The sequence below is a fragment of the Hordeum vulgare genome, chromosome 4H (genome assembly GCF_904849725.1).
Source record: "Hordeum vulgare subsp. vulgare chromosome 4H, MorexV3_pseudomolecules_assembly, whole genome shotgun sequence".
Lineage (NCBI taxonomy): Eukaryota > Viridiplantae > Streptophyta > Magnoliopsida > Poales > Poaceae > Hordeum > Hordeum vulgare.
The window spans coordinates 317,602,889-317,626,487 of record NC_058521.1 but is presented as its reverse complement, the minus strand read 5'-3'; positions in this window follow the sequence as shown (position 1 = coordinate 317,626,487).

Here is a 23,599-nt window from a genome sequence, read left to right as displayed (position 1 = left end):
ACGAGCATGGTACCGGGATTGAAGACATGGTGCAAGACTTTGATGATGCTCGGGATTCGGACGATGAGATGGAGGAATCTGCAAAGGCCTTCTATGAAATGCTGGAGTCTTCAAAACGTCCTCTCCACGAGCAGACTGAGCTTTGTCAGCTGGATGCCATCGCGCAAGTAATGGCTCTGAAGGCTCAATTCAACCTAGGCAGAGAATGCTACGACGCGATGATGACGATATTTGGACGCTTTCTACCCAAAGACCATGTACTGCCTGCAAACCTGTACCAGTCAGAGAAAATCCTCCGTGTACTTAAGATGCCCTATGAGAAGATACATGCCTGTGAGAATGGATGTGCCTTATTTAGGCTTGAGTATGCGGCCTTGAACTATTGCCCCATTTGCAATTCTTCCAGGTATATTGTGGTAGACAACGCCATGGGTGAGAAGAATCAGACCAAAATCCCCATTAGTGTTCTTCGATATCTGCCAATCGTACCAAGACTTCAACGTCTTTTCATGGTCGAAGAGACGGCCAGACAGATGACATGGCACAAATTGGGCAAAAGAACCGAACTAGATGCGGATGGGAACAAGATGCTGGTACACACTTCAGATAGTTTTGCGTGGAGGCACTTCGATGCATTACATAAGGATAAATCGGAAGATCCAAGGCAACCTAGAGTTGCCATCAGCACGGATGGGTTCAATGTGTATGGTATGCCGGCAGCACAATACAGTTGTTGGCCTGTATTTGTCATTCCACTAAATTTGCCACCCGGAGAGATTATGAAAAGAAAGAACATTTTCCTGACGTTGATAATTCCAGGGCCCAACTATCCGGGGAAGAATATGAATGTGTACATGCAGCCTCTTAAGGATGAGTTGCAACTAGCCTGGGATAATGGGTTCAAGACCTACGACGCGGCTACCAAAACAAATTTCAAAATGCATGTGTGGTACATGTACTCGACGCATGATTATCCGGCGTTTGCGCTATTCGCTGGCTGGTGTGTGCATGGAAGGTTCCCGTGCACCACATGCAAGGCAGCTCTTCAGTTCCGTTGGTTGCAGGCTGGTCGCAAGTATTCTTGCTTCGACATGCATAGACAATTCCTGGATCCTGACCATAAGTTCAGAAAAGACAAGAAGAATTTCATCAAAGGTAGAGTTGTCAAAAACACTGCACCAGCTGCGTTGACAGGCCAACAGACCCTTGATCAGTTAAACGCTCTCGAGCCCGATCCTTTGCGTCCAGGATATTCAAAGGGTATAATACGGAACACGCCTGGACTCACAAGTCATGCTTATGGGATCTCCCTTACTTCAAAGACCTCCTTTGCCCACACAACATTGACGTGATGCACACTGAAAAGAATATTGCGGAGGCCATTTTTGGTACATTGTTCGGCATAGAGGGGAAGTCAAAAGATAATCCTAAGGCTATAATCGACCTGGAGGCTCTATGTGATAGACCGTTGCAAAACTTGCGACAACGGAAAGGAAAGAAAATCATAGCGAAGCCAAAGGCATGGTTCAATCTTGAAAGGCCAGCTATGAGGGAAATGCTATTGTGGGTGAAAATGCGGTTGATGTTCCCCGATGGGTATGCTGCGAATCTAAAGAGGGGAGCGAGTCTTGAGAAATTGAAAATACTTGGGCTCAAGAGTCATGATTGGCACATATGGATTGAGCGGGTAATGCCGGTGATGTTGCGTGGCTTTATCCCTGAGGATGAATGGCTAGTACTGGCAGAGCTGAGCTATTTCTTCCGTTCTCTTTGTGCGAAAGAACTATCGCCTGGCGTGCTAGATGAAATGGAAGAGTTGGCGCCGGAGTTGGTCTGCAAATTAGAAAAGATCTTTCCACCGGGCTTCTTTAATCCAATGCAGCATTTGATTTTGCATTTCCCGACCGAGGCAAGAATGGGGGGGCCCGTTCAAAATCGATGGTGCTACTCAACTGAGAGGATGCAGAAGACGCTTCGAGCTAAGTGTAAAAATAAACGTAGAATTGAAGCATCGATGGCCGAGGCATTCATTACTGAGGAGGCGGCAAACTTCGTGACAGCACACTACGAAGCCAAAAATTATCATTTGCATAACCCGAAGCCTCGGTACAATGATGGCGATCGAGAAAAAGTTCGATCCAACCTCAGCCTATTCAAAGGTAAGCTCGCACAATCCGGTGCTTCGAAAGGGAAATCGTTGGATGTCGAAGAATGGCGGACCATTTCATTGTATATCTTCACCAACCTAACAGAAGTGCGGCCGTACATCGAGTAAGTTCTCGATAATTTATTGTTCCGCAACTTCTAATTGCTTTGAACCACTCTTATTCCCGGATATTTGATATAGTCGATACGTCGCCGAATTCTCGGATGTAGCGGTCATCGAAAAGGATTCCGTCGAAGAGTATGAGCTTCTCGCAAAGCATGGAGGCGACTATCCTGGTTTCATCTCTTGGTTCAAACAAAGGGTAATTAATTACCATTAAGGGCCCATTTGACTTATTGGTCTAATTTGCGGCTAATGCATCCATTCTTTCGTATTAAACTTGTAGGCTGATGCAGAGTCTATGGACGCCGAGTTGAGACAAGTCGCTAATGGTTTTGACTATAAGGTCCGTTCATTTGACAAATACAACATCAACGGGTATCACTTTCGTACCTTTGGCAAAGAGCTATCTCTGCCCGACCTAAAGACTACAAATTGTTCTGTCTCTGCTATCGGCGAAGGAGACACCGAGTATTATGGAAGGGTTGAAGCAATTTATGAACTTCGATTCTATGGTGAAAACCCACCGACCGTCGTAGTCTTCAAATGTTATTGGTTTGAGCCGAGGGAGACTAGAAGGACTCATGAACATATAGGACTAGTCGAAATCAACCAAAACACCCACTTAGATGTTCCCGATGTCTATATTACGGCTCAACAGGCGACACAAGTTTTCTATCTACCGTGGGCCTGCCAAACTGATCCAAATCTCAAAGGTTGGGATGTCGTTTATGAAGTGCCACCACATTTTAGACCACCTACCCTCAATGAAGAGGATTACGAACCTCACATTAACCCAGACACATATGAAGGAGAATTCTTCCAAGAAACACGTATGTCCAAGAAACGTTTCAAGAACCGCTCTACTTCACCCCAGAACATTGAAGTAGACAGCGACAGTGAATCCGTCTTAACCCCTGAGCCCGAAGAGGAAGAGCCGGAAGAAGAAGAGCTTACTGCTGCGGATGACCTGTCACTTCTTGACCGATTACATAATGGTGGCCTTCCACATGTTCTTCTAGATAGTGATGATGATGATGCATTTATTGATGATAGTGATGATCATGATGCATTTATTGACCCCGAAGCATATATAGACGAGGACGATTGTTATTAGTTCATGTCAGGTATTCAACTATTATACTATATATAAATTTTGAGTTCATGTTAGGTATTCAATTTTTATTAGTCATGTTGGTATTTATGTTGTACTAATTTCATTTACTCTTTGTCATGACAGGTGTTGAAAGATGGTGGGAAAGGGTCGAAAGCATGCCGCGGCTGCTTCTTCGTCGGCGGGTGATGGGATGGGTACTTCCATTCCTGCCTCGCCTCTTCGAAGAGTGTTGCTCTCTACTATGCAAGGAGCGGCCCCCGTGAGAGGAGGTCGACCACCCGCGAAGCCGAGAGGCACTAAAGGTACACGTTGTATTCATGTTGGTATTTATGTTGTACTCATGTTGTATGCATATTGGTATTTATATACATTTTATTACTCATGTTGGTATTTATGTTGTACTAAAGGTACATGTGGCCGCGGGAGAGGTAGGGCTACACGGTCTCCGCCACCACCCCAAGCTGATTCACCTGAGCACAGGAGGACTTCTAGGGTGCATTCGTCTGAGGTGGAGGCTATACGGTCTCCGGTTCACGAGCCTCGGGTCGACGAGCCTCAGGTCGACGAGCCTTTGACCCAAGAGACTCGTGTCCCAGAGGCTTCCTTCCACACGACTGCGGAGCACAGCAGGGATGAGGGTACGTCCCAAGAGACCCAGTGGGATCCCTGGCCAGAGCCAACTGGCCATGCTGGTAGCGACGAGGAGCTGGGTGAGGGGGATACCGTCTACCAGCGTGGTAGTTCGGGGCTCCCGCTCGTGCCAGCGACCCCCGAGCAGAGGTGCTCGATTAGGCCAAATGGGGACAAGTAAGTTAATTTACTCTTATTTTACCTTTTGCCTTCGCGTTTTCTCAAATATCTAATGTTTTGGCTTTAATTTGTTATACTGTAGGGGTTGGATTGTTGCCAAGGGTGTCCGCAAGCCCAACAGCGTCCTCGGTGTTCTTTGCCGTCAAAACTTCCCAGGGTTTGTTACGTTGCCCGGTCGGGAGCGAGAGGTAGGGATGACCTGGGAGCACTACTTGGGTGCCCCGGCCCCGCCGGAGGTGGAGATCGATGGTGTTTTGTGTGCCACGAGGGCGGACATGGTGATCCGAAAGTTCTGGGTAATTTCTCTTTCACACAATTATAAATTAACCATAGCTATTTATTGTACTAATCGGTGTTGTCTCGTTTGCAGACCTTCTACAGGTGTGAGGAGGGATACGAGGATGACGCGGCAAAGGTTATCGAAACCGAATGTCGCCGCCTACTTCAAAACTTCCGGCACGAGGCTCGGGTGCAGGCTGTTCGAGACTACTATGCCACGCGGCGTATTAGGATTGATAAGGCGAAGTGCCGTGATGCTAAGATGGAGAAGGAGCATTACATGAAGGTAATTACATATTATTAAGGCTTTGTAGTTAGTTTCCTTGATTTGGTTCTTACGCACTCAAATTTCTCTTTATTAACTTAGGTGCCCCCTAGATGGTGTGTGGATAAGATGGATTGTTGGGAGGCCTTGGTGGACCAGTGGTGCTCCGAAACGTGGGAGACCAGCCACAACAACGCCAAGGAGAGGCGTGGCAAAATGGTTGGCGTGCCACACCATCAAGGGAGCGTCAACTTAATCCAATTTGGCGAGAACTGGGTATGTGGTTTGCTTCATGCCTCATGCAATTCATTCTTAATGCTATCTTGAGCCCTTTACCAATACAATTTTCTGCTCTCTCTCTTTTAGGCGCGTCACAATAAGACGGAGGTGCCACAGATGTACGACCTGTATGCGATGGCCCATACTGCCTCATACAAGAAGGTCAAGGCATTCTGTGAGTCTGACCTCGAGCATCCAGAAAACTTCACCAACATCTCCTCCCACGACAAGCTCGTGAAGTACAGAGATCACGGGAAGGCGAGGAAAGGGGAGGAGTTTAACCCGAGCGAGGGGCCTATTGATCCAGAGCTGGTGATGATAGCTGGCAACGGGAGGCCCCATGGCTCGCTCGCCATTGGAGACGGCCTTATACGTTGTCCTAGCACTCTCCGGCAGATAAAGGCACGCCAAACGAGCTCTTGTCCGGAGATAACACGTCGTCCACGGCCAGTCGAGCTTGCCATCGAGTTTAGTTTAATGGACTCAACTATCTTTCCGCATTATGTTGTGCGTTGGAACCAATATGATTACATTGCTAACAATGAGTTGTGTTGCAGGCTGCTATTCAGAAAGAGAGAGCGGCAATGTAGGCGGCTATGGCGGAGAAGGATAAGGAAATTAGGGAGCTGGAGGAGAGGACGACTGCATTGGTGGAGGCGGAGAGGGCACGGAATGAAGCGTCTACCAGGGCCATATACGAGCTCTTCGTGGTAAGTTTCTTCTTCATGTTATTTCAAATCTTGCATTTGAATGTCCGTTTCATTAATAAATAAAAAGTTTGACTTGTCGAAACCAAATGTACAGTCTATGTGCGAGAAGAACGGCCAAGTCCCTCCGCCGATGCCAGTCATTAACGTGGCGGGGACGGTGAGTTTCATTTCAGTGGAGTGATCTTAAGAGTGTCCTCATGCTAACTACACATTGCAAACGATGTTTGGTGCAGAATATGTCCCGAAACGCATAGCACGACCCTTCTACAGTCGAGCCTTCTCCAGGGCAGCCTTCTCCAGGTGAAACAAGCCAGAGCCACCGTGCTTCACCCTAACTTAGGTATGTTATTTCTAGTGTTTTAATAAAAAATAGCTAGACTTCCATCTAATGACATAATTAGCTTAGTTAGCTCCAAAATAGCTAGACTTCCATCTAATGACATAATTAGCTTAGTTAGCTCCAAAATGGCCTATTTAATAAAAAATGACCTATACTTAGCTAATTATCCTCGAAATGACATAATTAGCTCCAAAAAGGCATTCTTAGCCAATTTAGCCCGAAGAAGGGGACCAGAAGAGAAAAAGAGGAAAAATGAAAGGAGGGAAGAGGAAAAATGAGGAGAAGAAGGAGGAGAGGGAGGAGGAGAAGAAGAAGGAGAAGAAGGAGAAGAAGCAAGAGAAGGAGAAGGAGCTCCTCCTACTCCTTCTTCTTCCTCCTTCTCCTTCTCCTTCTTCTTCTCCTTCTCCTTCTTCTTTTCGTCTTCTTCTCCTCTTCCTTCTTCTCCTCCTCCTCCTCCTCCTTATTTTACTTCTTCTTCTCTATCTCTTCTTTTACGTAGCTTAGACTCATCCAAGAAAGGCTAAATTAGCCAATTGTCCTACGAAATGACATAATTAGCTTAGTTAGCTCCAAAATGTCCTATTTAATAAAAAAAGACCTATACTTAGCTAATTATCCTCGAAATGACATAATTAGCTCCAAAAAGGCATTCTTAGCCAATTTAGCCCGAAGAAGGGGACAAGAAGAGAAAAAGAGGAAAAATGAAAGGAAGGAAGAGGAAAAATGAGGAGAAGAAGGAGGAGAGGGAGGAGGAGAAGAAGAAGGAGAAGAAGGAGGAGAAGGAGAAGGAGCTCCTCCTTCCCCTTCTTATTCCTCCTTCTTCCTCCTTCTCCTTCTCCTTCTTCTTCTCCTTCTCCTTCTTCTTTTCTTCTTCTTCTCCTCTTCCTTCTTCTTCTCCTCCTCCTCCTCTTCCGCCTCCTTATTTTACTTCTTCTCTATCTCTTCTTCTAAGTAGCTTAGACTTATCCAAGAAAGGATAGCTTGGCTAATTATCCTACGAAATGACATAATTAGCTTAGTTAGCTCCAAAATGTCCTATTTTATAAAAAATGACCTATACTTAGCTAATTATCCTCGAAATGACATAATTAGCTCCAAAAAGGCATTCTTAGCCAATTTAGCCCGAAGAAGGGGACCAGAAGCGAAAAAGAGGAAAATGAAAGGAAGGAAGAGGAAAAAGGAGAAGAAGAAGGAGGAGAGGGAGGAGGAGAAGAAGAAGGACAAGAAGGAGGAGAAGGAGAAGGAGCTCCTCCTTCCCCTTCTTCTTCCTCCTTCTTCCTCCTTCTCCTTCTCCTTCTTCTTCTCCTTCTCCTTCTTCTTTTCTTCTTCTTCTCCTCTTCCTTCTTCTTCTCCTCCTCCTCCTCCTCCTCCTCTTTATTTTACTTCTTCTTCTCTATCTCTTCTTCTACGTAGCTTAGACTCATCCAAGAAAGGCTAAATTGGCCAATTATCCTACGAAATGACATAATTAGCTTAGTTAGCTCCAAAATGGCCTATTTAATAAAAAATGACCTATACTTAGCTAATTATCCTCGAAATGACATAATTAGCTCCAAAAAGGCATTCTTAGACAATTTAGCCCGAAGAAGGGGACAAGAAGAGAAAAAGAGGAAAATGAAAGGAAGGAAGCGGAAAAAGGAGAAGAAGAAGGAGGAGAGGGAGGAGGAGGAGAAGAAGGAGAAGAAGGAGGAGAAGGAGAAGGAGCTCCTCCTACTCCTTCTTCTTCCTCCTTCTTCCTCCTTCTCCTTCTCCTTCTTCTTCTCCTTCTCCTTCTTCTTTTCGTCTTCTTCTCCTCTTCCTTCTTCTTCTCCTCCTCCTCCTCCTCCTCCTCCTTATTTTACTTCTTCTTCTCTATCTCTTCTTCTACGTAGCTTAGACTCATCCAAGAAAGGCTAAATTAGCCAATTGTCCTACGAAATGATATAATTAGCTTAGTTAGCTCCAAAATGTCCTATTTAATAAAAAAAAGACCTATACTTAGCTAATTATCCTCGAAATGACATAATTAGCTCCAAAAAGGCATTCTTAGCCAATTTAGCCCGAAGAAGGGGACAAGAAGAGAAAAAGAGGAAAAATGAAAGGAAGGAAGTGGAAAAAGGAGAAGAAGGAGGAGAGGTAGGAGGAGAAGAAGGAGAAGAAGGAGGAGAAGGAGAAGGAGCTCCTCCTTCCCCTTCTTCTTCCTCCTTCTTCCTCCTTCTCCTCCTTCTTCTTCTCCTTCTCCTTCTCCTTCTTCTTTTCTTCTTCTTCTCCTCTTCCTTCTTCTTCTCCTCCTCCTCCTCCTCCTCCTTATTTTACTTCTTCTTCTCTATCTCTTCTTCTAAGTAGCTTAGACTTATCCAAGAAAGGCTAAATTGGCTAATTATCCTACGAAATGACATAATTAGCTTAGTTAGCTCCAAAATGTCCTGTTTAATAAAAAATGACCTATACTTAGCTAATTATCCTCGAAATGACATAATTAGCTCCAAAAAGGCATTCTTAGCCAATTTAGCCCGAAGAAGGGGACCAGAAGCGAAAAAGAGGAAAATGAAAGGAAGGAAGAGGAAAAAGGAGAAGAAGAAGGAGGAGAGGGAGGAGGAGAAGAAGAAGGATAAGAAGGAGGAGAAGGAGAAGGAGCTCCTCCTTCCCCTTCTTCTTCCTCCTTCTTACTCCTTCTCCTTCTCCTTCTTCTTCTCCTTCTCCTTCTTCTTTTCTTCTTCTTCTCCTCTTCCTATTTCTTCTCCTCCTCCTCCTCCTCCTTATTTTACTTCTTCTTCTCTATCTCTTCTTCTACGTAGCTTAGACTCATCCAAGAAAGGCTAAATTGGCTAATTATCCTATGAAATGACATAATTAGCTTAGTTAGCTCCAAAATGGCCTATTTAATAAAAAATGACCTATACTTAGCTAATTATCCTCGAAATGACATAATTAGCTCCAAAAAGGCATTCTTAGCCAATTTAGCCCGAAGAAGGGGACCAGAAGAGAAAAAGAGGAAAATGAAAGGAAGGAAGAGGAAAAAGGAGAAGAAGAAGGAGGAGAGGGAGGAGGAGAAGAAGAAGGACAAGAAGGAGGAGAAGGAGAAGGAGCTCCTCCTTCCCCTTCTTCTTCCTCCTTCTTCCTCCTTCTCCTTCTCCTTCTTCTTCTCCTTCTCCTTCTTCTTTTCTTCTTCTTCTCCTCTTCCTTCTTCTTCTCCTCCTCCTCCTCCTCCTCCTCCTTATTTTACTTCTTATTCTCTATCTCTTCTTCTACGTAGCTTAGACTCATCCAAGAAAGGCTAAATTGGCTAATTATCCTACGAAATGACATAATTAGCTTAGTTAGCTCCAAAATGTCCTATTTAATAAAAAATGACCTATACTTAGCTAATTATCCTCGAAATGACATAATTAGCTCCAAAAAGGCATTCTTAGCCAATTTAGCCCGAAGAAGGGGACCAGAAGAGAAAAAGAGGAAAATGAAAGGAAGGAAGTGGAAAAAGGAGAAGAAGAAGGAGGAGAGGTAGGAGGAGAAGAAGGAGAAGAAGGAGGAGAAGGAGAAGGAGCTCCTCCTTCCCCTTCTTCCTCCTTCTTCCTCCTTCTCCTTCTCCTTCTTCTTCTCCTTCTCCTTCTCCTTCTTCTTTTCTTCTTCTTCTCCTCTTCCTTCTTCTTCTCCTCCTCCTCCTCCTCCTCCTCCTTATTTTACTTCTTCTTCTCTATCTCTTCTTCTACGTAGCTTAGACTTATCCAAGAAAGGCTAAATTGGCTAATTATCCTACGAAATGACATAATTAGCTTAGTTAGCTCCAAAATGTCCTATTTAATAAAAAATGACCTATACTTAGCTAATTATCCTCGAAATGACATAATTAGCTCCAAAAAGGCATTCTTAGCCAATTTAGCCCGAAGAAGGGGACCAGAAGCGAAAAAGAGGAAAATGAAAGGAAGGAAGAGGAAAAAGGAGAAGAAGAAGGAGGAGAGGGAGGAGGAGAAGAAGAAGGAGAAGAAGGAGGAGAAGGAGAAGGAGCTCCTCCTTCCCCTTCTTCTTCCTCCTTCTTCCTCCTTCTCCTTCTCCTTCTTCTTCTCCTTCTCCTTCTTCTTTTCTTCTTCTTCTCCTCTTCCTTCTTCTTCTCCTCCTCCTCCTCCTCCTCCTCCTCCTTATTTTACTTTTTCTTCTCTATCTCTTCTTCTACGTAGCTTAGACTCATCCAAGGAAGGCTAAATTGGCCAATTATCCTACGAAATGACATAATTAGCTTAGTTAGCTCCAAAATGGCCTATTTAATAAAAAATGACCTATACTTAGCTAATTATCCTCGAAATGACATAATTAGCTCCAAAAAGGCATTCTTAGCCAATTTAGCCCGAAGAAGGGGACAAGAAGAGAAAAAGAGGAAAATGAAAGGAAGGAAGAGGAAAAAGGAGAAGAAGAAGGAGGAGAGGGAGGAGGAGGAGAAGAAGGAGAAGAAGGAGGAGAAGGAGAAGGAGCTCCTCCTACTCCTTCTTCTTCCTCCTTCTTCCTCCTTCTCCTTCTCCTTCTTCTTCTCCTTCTCCTTCTTCTTTTCTTCTTCTTCTCCTCTTCCTTCTTCTTCTCCTCCTCCTCCTGCTCCTCCTCCTTATTTTACTTCTTCTTCTCTATCTCTTCTTCTACGTAGCTTAGACTCATCCAAGAAAGGCTAAATTAGCCAATTGTCCTACGAAATGATATAATTAGCTTAGTTAGCTCCAAAATGTCCTATTTAATAAAAAAAGACCTATACTTAGCTAATTATCCTCGAAATGACATAATTAGCTCCAAAAAGGCATTCTTAGCCAATTTAGCCCGAAGAAGGGGACAAGAAGAGAAAAAGAGGAAAAATGAAAGGAAGGAAGTGGAAAAAGGAGAAGAAGGAGGAGAGGTACGAGGAGAAGAAGGAGAAGAAGGAGGAGAAGGAGAAGGAGCTCCTCCTTCCCCTTCTTCTTCCTCCTTCTTCCTCCTTCTCCTCCTTCTTCTTCTCCTTCTCCTTCTCCTTCTTCTTTTCTTCTTCTTCTCCTCTTCCTTCTTCTTCTCCTCCTCCTCCTCCTCCTCCTTATTTTACTTCTTCTTCTCTATCTCTTCTTCTAAGTAGCTTAGACTTATCCAAGAAAGGCTAAATTGGCTAATTATCCTACGAAATGACATAATTAGCTTAGTTAGCTCCAAAATGTCCTGTTTAATAAAAAATGACCTATACTTAGCTAATTATCCTCGAAATGACATAATTAGCTCCAAAAAGGCATTCTTAGCCAATTTAGCCCGAAGAAGGGGACCAGAAGCGAAAAAGAGGAAAATGAAAGGAAGGAAGAGGAAAAAGGAGAAGAAGAAGGAGGAGAGGGAGGAGGAGAAGAAGAAGGATAAGAAGGAGGAGAAGGAGAAGGAGCTCCTCCTTCCCCTTCTTCTTCCTCCTTCTTACTCCTTCTCCTTCTCCTTCTTCTTCTCCTTCTCCTTCTTCTTTTCTTCTTCTTCTCCTCTTCCTATTTCTTCTCCTCCTCCTCCTCCTCCTTATTTTACTTCTTCTTCTCTATCTCTTCTTCTACGTAGCTTAGACTCATCCAAGAAAGGCTAAATTGGCTAATTATCCTATGAAATGACATAATTAGCTTAGTTAGCTCCAAAATGTCCTATTTAATAAAAAATGACCTATACTTAGCTAATTATCCTTGAAATGACATAATTAGCTCCAAAAAGGCATTCTTAGCCAATTTAGCCCGAAGAAGGGGACCAGAAGAGAAAAAGAGGAAAATGAAAGGAAGGAAGAGGAAAAAGGAGAAGAAGAAGGAGGAGAGGGAGGAGGAGAAGAAGAAGGACAAGAAGGAGGAGAAGGAGAAGGAGCTCCTCCTTCCCCTTCTTCTTCCTCCTTCTTTCTCCTTCTCCTTCTCCTTCTTCTTCTCCTTCTCCTTCTTCTTTTCTTCTTCTTCTCCTCTTCCTTCTTCTTCTCCTCCACCTCCTCCTCGTCCTCCTTATTTTACTTCTTATTCTCTATCTCTTCTTCTACGTAGCTTAGACTCATCCAAGAAAGGCTAAATTGGCTAATTATCCTACGAAATGACATAATTAGCTTAGTTAGCTCCAAAATGTCCTATTTAATAAAAAATGACCTATACTTAGCTAATTATCCTCGAAATGACATAATTAGCTCCAAAACGGCATTCTTAGCCAATTTAGCCCGAAGAAGGGGACAAGAAGAGAAAAAGAGGAAAAATGAAAGGATGGAAGTGGAAAAAGGAGAAGAAGGAGGAGAGGTAGGAGGAGAAGCAGGAGAAGAAGGAGGAGAAGGAGAAGGAGCTCCTCCTTCCCCTTCTTCTTCCTCCTTCTTCCTCCTTCTCCTCCTTCTTCTTCTCCTTCTCCTTCTCCTTCTTCTTTTCTTCTTCTTCTCCTCTTCCTTCTTCTTCTCCTCCTCCTCCTCCTCCTCCTTATTTTACTTCTTCTTCTCTATCTCTTCTTCTAAGTAGCTTAGACTTATCCAAGAAAGGCTAAATTGGCTAATTATCCTACGAAATGACATAATTAGCTTAGTTAGCTCCAAAATGTCCTATTTAATAAAAAATGACCTATACTTAGCTAATTATCCTCGAAATGACATAATTAGCTCCAAAAAGGCATTCTTAGCCAATTTAGCCCGAAGAAGGGGACAAGAAGAGAAAAAGAGGAAAATGAAAGGAAGGAAGAGGAAAAAGGAGAAGAAGAAGGAGGAGAGGGAGGAGGAGGAGAAGAAGGAGAAGAAGGAGGAGAAGGAGAAGGAGCTCCTCCTACTCCTTCTTCTTCCTCCTTCTTCCTCCTTCTCCTTCTCCTTCTTCTTCTCCTTCTCCTTCTTCTTTTCTTCTTCTTCTCCTCTTCCTTCTTCTTCTCCTCCTCCTCCTCCTCCTCCTCCTTATTTTACTTCTTCTTCTCTATCTCTTCTTCTACGTAGCTTAGACTCATCCAAGAAAGGCTAAATTAGCCAATTGTCCTACGAAATGATATAATTAGCTTAGTTAGCTCCAAAATGTCCTATTTAATAAAAAAAGACCTATACTTAGCTAATTATCCTCGAAATGACATAATTAGCTCCAAAAAAGCATTCTTAGCCAATTTAGCCCGAAGAAGGGGACAAGAAGAGAAAAAGAGGAAAAATGAAAGGAAGGAAGTGGAAAAAGGAGAAGAAGGAGGAGAGGTAGGAGGAGAAGAAGGAGAAGAAGGAGGAGAAGGAGAAGGAGCTCCTCCTTCCTCTTCTTCTTCCTCCTTCTTCCTCCTTCTCCTCCTTCTTCTTCTCCTTCTCCTTCTCCTTCTTCTTTTCTTCTTCTTCTCCTCTTCCTTCTTCTTCTCCTCCTCCTCCTCCTCCTCCTTATTTTACTTCTTCTTCTCTATCTCTTCTTCTAAGTAGCTTAGACTTATCCAAGAAAGGCTAAATTGGCTAATTATCCCTCGAAATGACATAATTAGCTTTGTTAGCTCCAAAATGTCCTATTTAATAAAAAATGACCTATACTTAGCTAATTATCCTCGAAATGACATAATTAGCTCCAAAAAGGCATTCTTAGCCAATTTAGCCCGAAGAAGGGGACCAGAAGCGAAAAAGAGGAAAATGAAAGGAAGGAAGAGGAAAAAGGAGAAGAAGAAGGAGGAGAGGGAGGAGGAGAAGAAGAAGGAGAAGAAGGAGGAGAAGGAGAAGGAGCTCCTCCTTCCCCTTCTTCTTCCTCCTTCTTACTCCTTCTCCTTCTCCTTCTTCTTCTCCTTCTCCTTCTTCTTTTCTTCTTCTTCTCCTCTTCCTATTTCTTCTCCTCCTCCTCCTCCTCCTTATTTTACTTCTTCTTCTCTATCTCTTCTTCTACGTAGCTTAGACTCATCCAAGAAAGGCTAAATTGGCTAATTATCCTATGAAATGACATAATTAGCTTAGTTAGCTCCAAAATGGCCTATTTAATAAAAAATGACCTATACTTAGCTAATTATCCTCGAAATGACATAATTAGCTCCAAAAAGGCATTCTTAGCCAATTTAGCCCGAAGAAGGGGACCAGAAGAGAAAAAGAGGAAAATGAAAGGAAGGAAGAGGAAAGAGGAGAAGAAGAAGGAGGAGAGGGAGGAGGAGAAGAAGAAGGACAAGAAGGAGGAGAAGGAGAAGGAGCTCCTCCTTCCCCTTCTTCTTCCTCCTTCTTCCTCCTTCTCCTTCTCCTTCTTCTTCTCCTTCTCCTTCTTCTTTTCTTCTTCTTCTCCTCATCCTTCTTCTTCTCCTCCTCCTCCTCCTCCTCCTCCTTATTTTACTTCTTCTTCTCTATCTCTTCTTCTACGTAGCTTAGACTCATCCAAGAATGGCTAAATTGGCTAATTATCCTACGAAATGACATAATTAGCTTAGTTAGCTCCAAAATGTCCTATTTAATAAGAAATGACCTATACTTAGCTAATTATCCTCGAAATGACATAATTAGCTCCAAAAAGGCATTCTTAGCCAATTTAGCCCGAAGAAGGGGACCAGAAGAGAAAAAGAGGAAAATGAAAGGAAGGAAGTGGAAAAAGGAGAAGAAGAAGGAGGAGAGGTAGGAGGAGAAGAAGGAGAAGAAGGAGGAGAAGGAGAAGGAGCTCCTCCTTCCCCTTCTTCCTCCTTCTTCCTCCTTCTCCTTCTCCTTCTTCTTCTCCTTCTCCTTCTCCTTCTTCTTTTCATCTTCTTCTCCTCTTCCTTCTTCTTCTCCTCCTCCTCCTCCTCCTCCTCCTTATTTTACTTCTTCTTCTCTATCTCTTCTTCTACGTAGCTTAGACTTATCCAAGAAAGGCTAAATTGGCTAATTATCCTACGAAATGACATAATTAGCTTAGTTAGCTCCAAAATGTCCTATTTAATAAAAAATGACCTATACTTAGCTAATTATCCTCGAAATGACATAATTAGCTCCAAAAAGGCATTCTTAGCCAATTTAGCCCGAAGAAGGGGACCAGAAGAGAAAAAGAGGAAAATGAAAGGAAGGAAGTGGAAAAAGGAGAAGAAGAAGGAGGAGAGGTAGGAGGAGAAGAAGGAGAAGAAGGAGGAGATGGAGAAGGAGCTCCTCCTTCCCCTTCTTCCTCCTTCCTCCTTCTCCTTCTCCTTCTTCTTCTCCTTCTCCTTCTCCTTCTTCTTTTCTTCTTCTTCTCCTCTTCCTTCTTCTTCTCCTCCTCCTCCTCCTCCTCCTTATTTTACTTCTTCATCTCTATCTCTTCTTCTACGTAGCTTAGACTCATCCAAGAAAGGCTAAATTGGCTAATTATCCTACGAAATGACATAATTAGCTTAGTTAGCTCCAAAATGGCCTATTTAATAAAAAATGACCTATACTTAGCTAATTATCCTCGAAATCACATAGTTAGCTCCAAAAAGGCATTCTTAGCCAATTTAGCCCGAAGAAGGGGACAAGAAGAGAAAAAGAGGAAAATGAAAGCAAGGAAGAGGAAAAAGGGGAAGAAGAAGGAGGAGAGGGAGGAGGAGAAGAAGAAGGAGAAGGAGGAGAAGGAGAAGGAGCTCCTCCTTCCCCTTCTTCTTCCTCCTTCTTCCTCCTTCTCCTTCTCCTTCTTCTTCTCCTTCTCCTTCTTCTTTTCTTCTTCTTCTCCTCTTCCTATTTCTTCTCCTCCTCCTCCTCCTCCTCCTTATTTTACTTCTTCTTCTCTATCTCTTCTTCTACGTAGCTTAGACTCATCCAAGAAAGGCTAAATTGGCTAATTATCCTATGAAATGACATAATTAGCTTAGTTAGCTCCAAAATGGCCTATTTAATAAAAGATGACCTATACTTAGCTAATTATCATCGAAATGACATAATTAGCTCCAAAAAGGCATTCTTAGCCAATTTAGCCCGAAGAAGGGGACCAGAAGAGAAAAAGAGGAAAATGAAAGGAAGGAAGAGGAAAAAGGAGAAGAAGAAGGAGGAGAGGGAGGAGGAGAAGAAGAAGGACAAGAAGGAGGAGAAGGAGAAGGAGCTCCTCCTTCCCTTCTTTTTCCTCCTTCTTCCTCCTTCTCCTTCTCCTTCTTCTTCTCCTTCTCCTTCTTCTTTTCTTCTTCTTCTCCTCTTCCTTCTTCTTCTCCTCCTCCTCCTCCTCCTCCTCCTTATTTTACTTCTTCTTCTCTATCTCTTCTTCTACGTAGCTTAGACTCATCCAAGAAAGGCTAAATTGGCTAATTATCCTACGAAATGACATAATTAGCTTAGTTAGCTCCAAAATGTCCTATTTAATAAAAAATGACCTATACTTAGCTAATTATCCTCGAAATGACATAATTAGCTCCAAAAAGGCATTCTTAGCCAATTTAGCCCGAAGAAGGGGACCAGAAGAGAAAAAGAGGAAAATGAAAGGAAGGAAGTGGAAAAAGGAGAAGAAGAAGGAGGAGAGGTAGGAGGAGAAGAAGGAGAAGAAGGAGGAGATGGAGAAGGAGCTCCTCCTTCCCCTTCTTCCTCCTTCCTCCTTCTCCTTCTCCTTCTTCTTCTCCTTCTCCTTCTCCTTCTTCTTTTCTTCTTCTTCTCCTCTTCCTTCTTCTTCTCCTCCTCCTCCTCCTCCTCCTCCTTATTTTACTTCTTCATCTCTATCTCTTCTTCTACGTAGCTTAGACTCATCCAAGAAAGGCTAAATTGGCTAATTATCCTACGAAATGACATAATTAGCTTAGTTAGCTCCAAAATGGCCTATTTAATAAAAAATGACCTATACTTAGCTAATTATCCTCGAAATCACATAGTTAGCTCCAAAAAGGCATTCTTAGCCAATTTAGCCCGAAGAAGGGGACAAGAAGAGAAAAAGAGGAAAATGAAAGGAAGGAAGAGGAAAAAGGGGAAGAAGAAGGAGGAGAGGGAGGAGGAGAAGAAGGAGAAGAAGAAGGAGGAGAAGGAGAAGGAGCTCCTCCTTCCCCTTCTTCTTCCTCCTTCCTCCTTCTCCTTCTCCTTCTTCTTCTCCTTCTCCTTCTTCTTCTCCTTCTCCTTCTTCTTTTCTTCTTCTTCTCCTCTTCCTTCTTCTTCTCCTCCTCCTCCTCCTCCTCCTCCTTATTTTACTTCTTCTTCTCTATCTCTTCTTCTACGTAGCTTAGACTCATCCAAGAAAGGCTAAATTGGCTAATTATCCTACGAAATGACATAATTAGCTTAGTTAGCTCCAAAATGGCCTATTTAATAAAAAATGACATATACTTAGCTAATTATCCTCAAAATGAGATAATTTGCTCCAAAAAGGCATTCTTAGCCAATTTAGCCCGAAGAAGGGGACCAGAAGAGAAAAATAGGAAAATGAAACGAAGGAAGAGGAAAAAGGAGAAGAAGAAGGAGGAGAGGGAGGAGGAGAAGAAGAAGGAGAAGAAGGAGGAGAAGGAGAAGGATCTCCTCCTTCCCCTTCTTCTTCCTCCTTCTTCCTCCTTCTCCTTCTCCTTTTTCTTCTCCTTCTCCTTCTTTTTTTCTTCTTCTTCTCCTCTTCCTTCTTCTTCTCCTCCTCCTCCTCCTCCTCCTCCTTATTTTACTTCTTCTTCTCTATCTCTTCTTCTACGTAGCTTAGACTTATCCAAGAAAGGCTAAATTGGCTAATTATCCTACGAAATGACAAAATTAGCTTAGTTAGCTCCAAAATGGCCTATTTAATAAAAAATGACCTATACTTAGCTAATTATCCTCGAAATGACATAATTAGCTCCAAAAAGGCATTCTTGGCCAATTTAGCCCGAAGAAGGGGACAAGAAGAGAAAAAGAGGAAAATGAAAGGAAGGAAGAGGAAAAAGGAGAAGAAGAAGGAGGAGAGGGAGGAGGAGAAGAAGAAGGGGACAAAAGGATAAGAAGAAGAAGGAGAAGAAGGAGAAGAAGAAGAAGGAGAAGAAGGAGAAGAAGAAGAAGGAGAAGAAGGAGAAGAAGAAGGAGAAGAAGGAGAAGAAGAAGGAGAAGGAGCTCCTTCTTCTTCTCCTTCTTCTCCTTCTTCTTCTCCTTCTTCTCCTTATTCTTCTTCTCCTCTTCCTTCTCCTTCTCCTCCTCCTCCTCCTCCTCCTCCTCCTCCTTTTTCTTCTTCTTCTCCTCTTCCTTCTCCTTCTCCTCCTCCTCCTCCTTATTTTACTTCTTCTTCTCTTTCTATTCTCCTATAGTTAGCTAGGGTTCCACCTAAATGACATAATTAGCTTAGTTAGCTCCTAAATGGTCTATACTTAGCTAATTTCTCTCCGAAATAACCTATATATACACTACTTCATCTAGTATTATTTTTCTAACTTTCTTATTTGTCATTTTGCAGATTACCTTCACTTCACGGGAAGCTTGGTTGATGGAATGCTTGAAGATTATTTCTTGTACCATGGGTTGTATTGAAACTATTGTAGTATATGAATATACGAAACTTTGTATGCACGTGGATGAAACTGGTGTAATATATGGTTTGGTACGGATGTAACTCCCATAATATGTATGCACTATGGATAAGAGTTATTTTAATATGGTTATGAGTACGGAAAGAAATTTATTTATGTCAAATATATATATATATATCCTGATTATTGTTAAAAATGCTGGATATAACAAAAAATAAATAGAAAAGGGGCTGGTTCCCCTCTTTGCCGTCTGCCCCCACATGGCAAAGGGGGGGAGGCAGACGGCAAAGAGGGAATCTGACCCCTCTCTCTCCCCTCTTTGCCGTCTGCCCCCACATGGCAAAGGGGGGGAGGCAGACGGCAAAGAGGGAATCTGCCCCCTCTCTCTCCCCTCTTTGCCGTCTGCCCCCACATGGCAAAGGTGGGAGGCAGACGGCAAAGAGGGAATCTGCCCCCTCTCTCTCCCCTCTTTGCCGTCTGCCCCCACATGGCAAAGGGGGGGAGGCAGACGGCAAAGAGAGGAGGCCTGCCGTTAACACTTAACGGGGACGTTGCAATATATGCCGTCCCACTTATTTTGCCGTCTGCCCCCTCATGGCAAAGATTCTTTGCCGTCCGCTTTGTGAAAGCAGACGGCAAAGAGCCTCTTCACCGGATTTTTTTTACCGTCTACTTTGCCATGAGGGGGCGGACGGCAAAGCCTTTGCCGTTCGTGGTTGCCCCCTTTGCCGTCCTCCTTGGCAGACGGCAAATTTCTGAATTTCAGTAGTGGTAGTCGAACAAGTCCTCACACTCCGAATCAGTTTCGGAACTCTATCAAGAAGAAACGATCTAGAAAAAAATCAATGCACTAGAAAAACAAATCAACACAATATAAACACAACAACATGTACATGGATGATGCACAATTGAATTTGATGCATGTCTGGTTTACATATGCAAGGTATGACAAAGCACAACAATCAACTATACACGTTAAGTGAAGCTCAATATGCAACGAGTTGCATACTGACAAAACTCCACATTCAAAGCACATAGTTCACTCTCATTTATTTACACGGCAATTTAAATGTTGGTTAACATGGCATGAGGTGAAGCACAATTAAACTATCTTTCTATACATTTTAAATGTGGTCGGAAACAACTTAGATTATTCCCTAAATGACCCCATATTTCAATTTGAAAATTGGTCCAGATCTTCCTAAAACATATTTTATATTTATTATGTGATTCTACTTGTCATTCTAGTCGATTTACATATGTAGATCATCTAAAACGGAGTTGCGGTCTAAAATATATGACCAACACGAGATGAATATGCCATGAATGCAAAATGCACGCAATTGACAACCACAAACATTTTAAATCGTGGATGCAGCAATATATTATGAAACTACATGAGATTCTAAACAAGTTTCATCAATGTCATGTTCAAAATGGAGCAACGGTTGAACAAATACACCCAATACAAGTTATAGTGATAATCTGTACAAAACAAAAACTTGACATTTTGCACACATCAAAACAACAAGCAACATGAATCTAAATTGCACAAACAAGACATGAGGTAGTAGTTGACATGATGCACAACAATTCTTCTCATAACAAAAAATTGAATAGAAGCATGCATCACTAGGAAATGAGCTCACAAGATGGCTACTTGAACATAGTTCCAGACTCTGTGAAAATAATAGTTTTTAACATAGGAGAATTATTCTGGAGGCATATTGGCAGTAAGAAAACACATGCTACAAGGCATATAACAGCTTGAAAATTTACAGGATGGTAGTAGGCATGATGCACTTCATTTCATTCCATATTAGCAAGGTCTAGTTCTGCACACAATCATAGCTAGCATCAATCCAACATGGCATTCGGAAATAATCAGGTTCACAAACTTAGAAAAATTAACATGGTGCAAGGAACAACGCTTTTATCAGATTGACATGTTTGACATCAAAATTAACTAGGATGCAAAATGTATACTTGAAAACTAATGACATAAACTAACAGGGGATTACATGCTTTACAATTTACTCCATTGCAGCAACCACATCGGGGTTGTAGATCAATAGAAAATGACAAGGAAACATAGCAACTAAATTTAGCGAATTCCATACTTAGAATTATTTTGGACCGCCAAAATAGCAACCTTATTATGGCATGTTGGCAGCAAGAAAATAACATCCAAAAATGGATTTTGATGACAAACAAAAATACCAGTGGCTAGTACACATCACAAACGGCACATCTCATGTTCAACAAAAATACATATCATGCACGGATTAGATCACACGAAAATATCAATAGAGCATTACAAAAAAATATCATGTACACAAACTTTCTCAAATGACAAATCTAAATGCACAGATGGACTCTATGGATTTTTCATGTGGGTATTTACTTTGAAAAAAATGACAAACTTTCTCTAGAACATGTGGGTATTTACTTTTAAAAAAATGACACAACAATCATGCACGATTATTGCATTGACGCAAATTACATGAAAACAACAAGTTAAACATTTTTATCACGCATGGAAGTTTTAAATTATTAATCTAGACAAAATTATGAACATTTTACATATCTACATATTTTACATATGATGCGGTTATTTAATTATTGACATTTTAAAAACAAGGCTTTTTCTGAAATTATGAAATGCCATGGTTAATAGATAAATTCGTCCACCAGAAAAAAAAACAACGCGGGCCGGATCTGCACAATCGGCTTGATCTGCCTGGGCACAAGATAGATACAAAGCGCCTGGGGCGCGATATAGCTACACGGAGGTGGGCTCGTTCTGCTCACCTCGTGGGCTCGGCCCAAGTCGGTGGTGGGTTGCGGCAGATCAGGCTGAAAGGTGGCTGGTTGCCCCTAGGACTCTGGGGCGGATCCGGGCCTTGCTGGGGCATGGGGCGTGTCCTCGCGTGGGCCCTAGAAGGCTGGCTTTTACTATTTAGCGTTGTAGGTGTCGGTTTCTTTGGTTTTCTGCTAACCGGAGCCTGCACCCACATTAGCTAGGCTCGGCCCATTTCGTTCGCCTGTCGCGTGCTATTTTAATTCGCGTGTCACGTAATGCGTAAAAAATAGACTAGAACTAGGAATCGAATAGAGGAGCTCCTGGTTCAGTGCAGAGAGTGGTAACCACCCCGCCATGGAGCCTTGACGCGTTTCGATACGTCATTTTTTTGCTTACCATCGTTTCTTTCGTTTTTTCTTTTTCCATTTCCCGTTTTTTGTTTTTCTCCATTTTCCGTTTTTCTGTTTCTATTTTCCATTTATTTTCTTTTGAATTTTCCTTCTTCCTCAGTTGTTTATTTTTTTAATCCATACACTGAACTTTTTCCTAACTCACGGAACTTTTTTCCATTTTGATAAACTTGGTTTTAAAATATGATGAACTTTTTTAAATCTATGAACTTTTTCAAGACTCATTATTTTTTCCTTTAAATTTGTGAACTTTTTCCGAAATGATGAACTTTTTCCAAACTTGGTGACCTTATTCAAAATTCATTGAACCTTTTTCAAATCCAATTAACTTTTTTGAAAATTCAATGAACTGTATTCAAGATTGATGATTTTTTTCCTTTTAAATCTGTGAACGTTTTTCAAAATCCGTGAACTTTTTTCCAAATTTCATGAACTTTTTATCAAAAGCGTTGAATTTTTTTCCAATGTTGATGAACATTTTTTAAAATCGACGAACATTTTATACCTTTGCATAACAATTATCTAAAATTATTGAAGTTTTTCTTCAAAAAATGATAAACGATTTCAGAATTGATGAACTTGTTTTAAGTTTGTGAAGTTTTGCTCAAAATTGATGAACGTTTTTACATTCATGCTTTTTTTTAGATATAATTGGTAAATAATTAGTGCGGCCGTGCTAGTCCATAGACATTTAGAGCTAGCGAAAACACAAGTGTCGAGTCGCTGTGATGGTCACGTGAGCTCGATTATGGAGGTTGCGACACAAGTTCGATTCCTAAAGGACCAACTTTTGTGTTTTTCTATCATTTTTTGTTTGTTATCCTTTCCTTCGCGGGCCGGCCCAAGAAGTCGATGCAGCGAGCGCCAACAACCTATTCGGGCGCTTAAGGGCCCGAACAGGAACTCCCTGGAAGGCTGGCCCACGCGAGCGCCTGGTCAGCGAGCGAGCGAGGCATGCTCAAGGTGTCGTGCTCCTCACGTAGGAGACGAACGATGACGAGGTGTATGGCGACGGCGGCAATCACGGGGAACGGCTAGATCCGAGGGAGATCTGGGCTAGGGGAGGCCGAATCGGGTGCGAGGCAATGGCGGTGAGGGCCGAGGCGGTCGGCAACGGATCTTCGATGGTGCAGCAGCCATGGCTGCGGACCTCTGCAGCCTGACGAGGAGGAGAGGTTGTGGGGGCTCGGGGCTCGCTGGATCTCGCGGCGAGGCGGCACAAGAACGACGGCGGTGTTGGCGGCGGGCTTCAGGGTATGGTGGCGTTGGCTCGAGCTGGAGCTTTGGCTGGAAGGCAAGCGGGGTGCGGGTGTCACGCCCAAGATGCGAACCTATCCTCAATTTGGCAGGAAGGCCTCGTCAGGGATAGAAGCGCATCTCCTCGTGTCACAAGAATGGATATCGTTACAAGTACATGTACTGAAAAGGAGAGATATATATACAGAGTTTGCTTACACTCTCCACAAGCTACATCAGAGTCACATCAGTATATTACATAATCATCAAGAGTAAGAGTAGGGTCCGACTACGGACGAAATCAAACAAGAAAAATAAGAAAGACGTCCATCCTTGCTATCCCAGGCTGCCGGCCTAGAACCCAGCCTAGATCGATGAAGAAGAAGAAGAAGCAACTCCAAATGAACAATCAACGCGCTCGCCTCATGTAACCTTTACCTGTACCTGCAACTGGTGTTGTAGTAATCTGTGAGCCACAAGGGACTCAGCAATCTCATTTCCAAAGGTATCAAGACTAGCAAAGCTTAATGGGTGAGGCATGGTTAAGTGGTGAGGTTGCAGCAGCGGCTAAGCTTATATTTGGTAGCTAACTGACGAATACCAGAAATAAGAGGGGGAAGATCTACGCATAGCGGACGTGAACTACTAATGACCAAATGAATGATCCTGAACACCTACCTACGTACGACATAACCCCACCGTGTCCTCGATCGGAGAAGGAACTCACGAAAGAGACAGTCACGGTTACGCACACGGTTGGCATATTTTAATTACGTTAACTTCAAGTTATCTAGAACCAGTGCTAAACAAAGCTTCCACGTTGCCACATAAC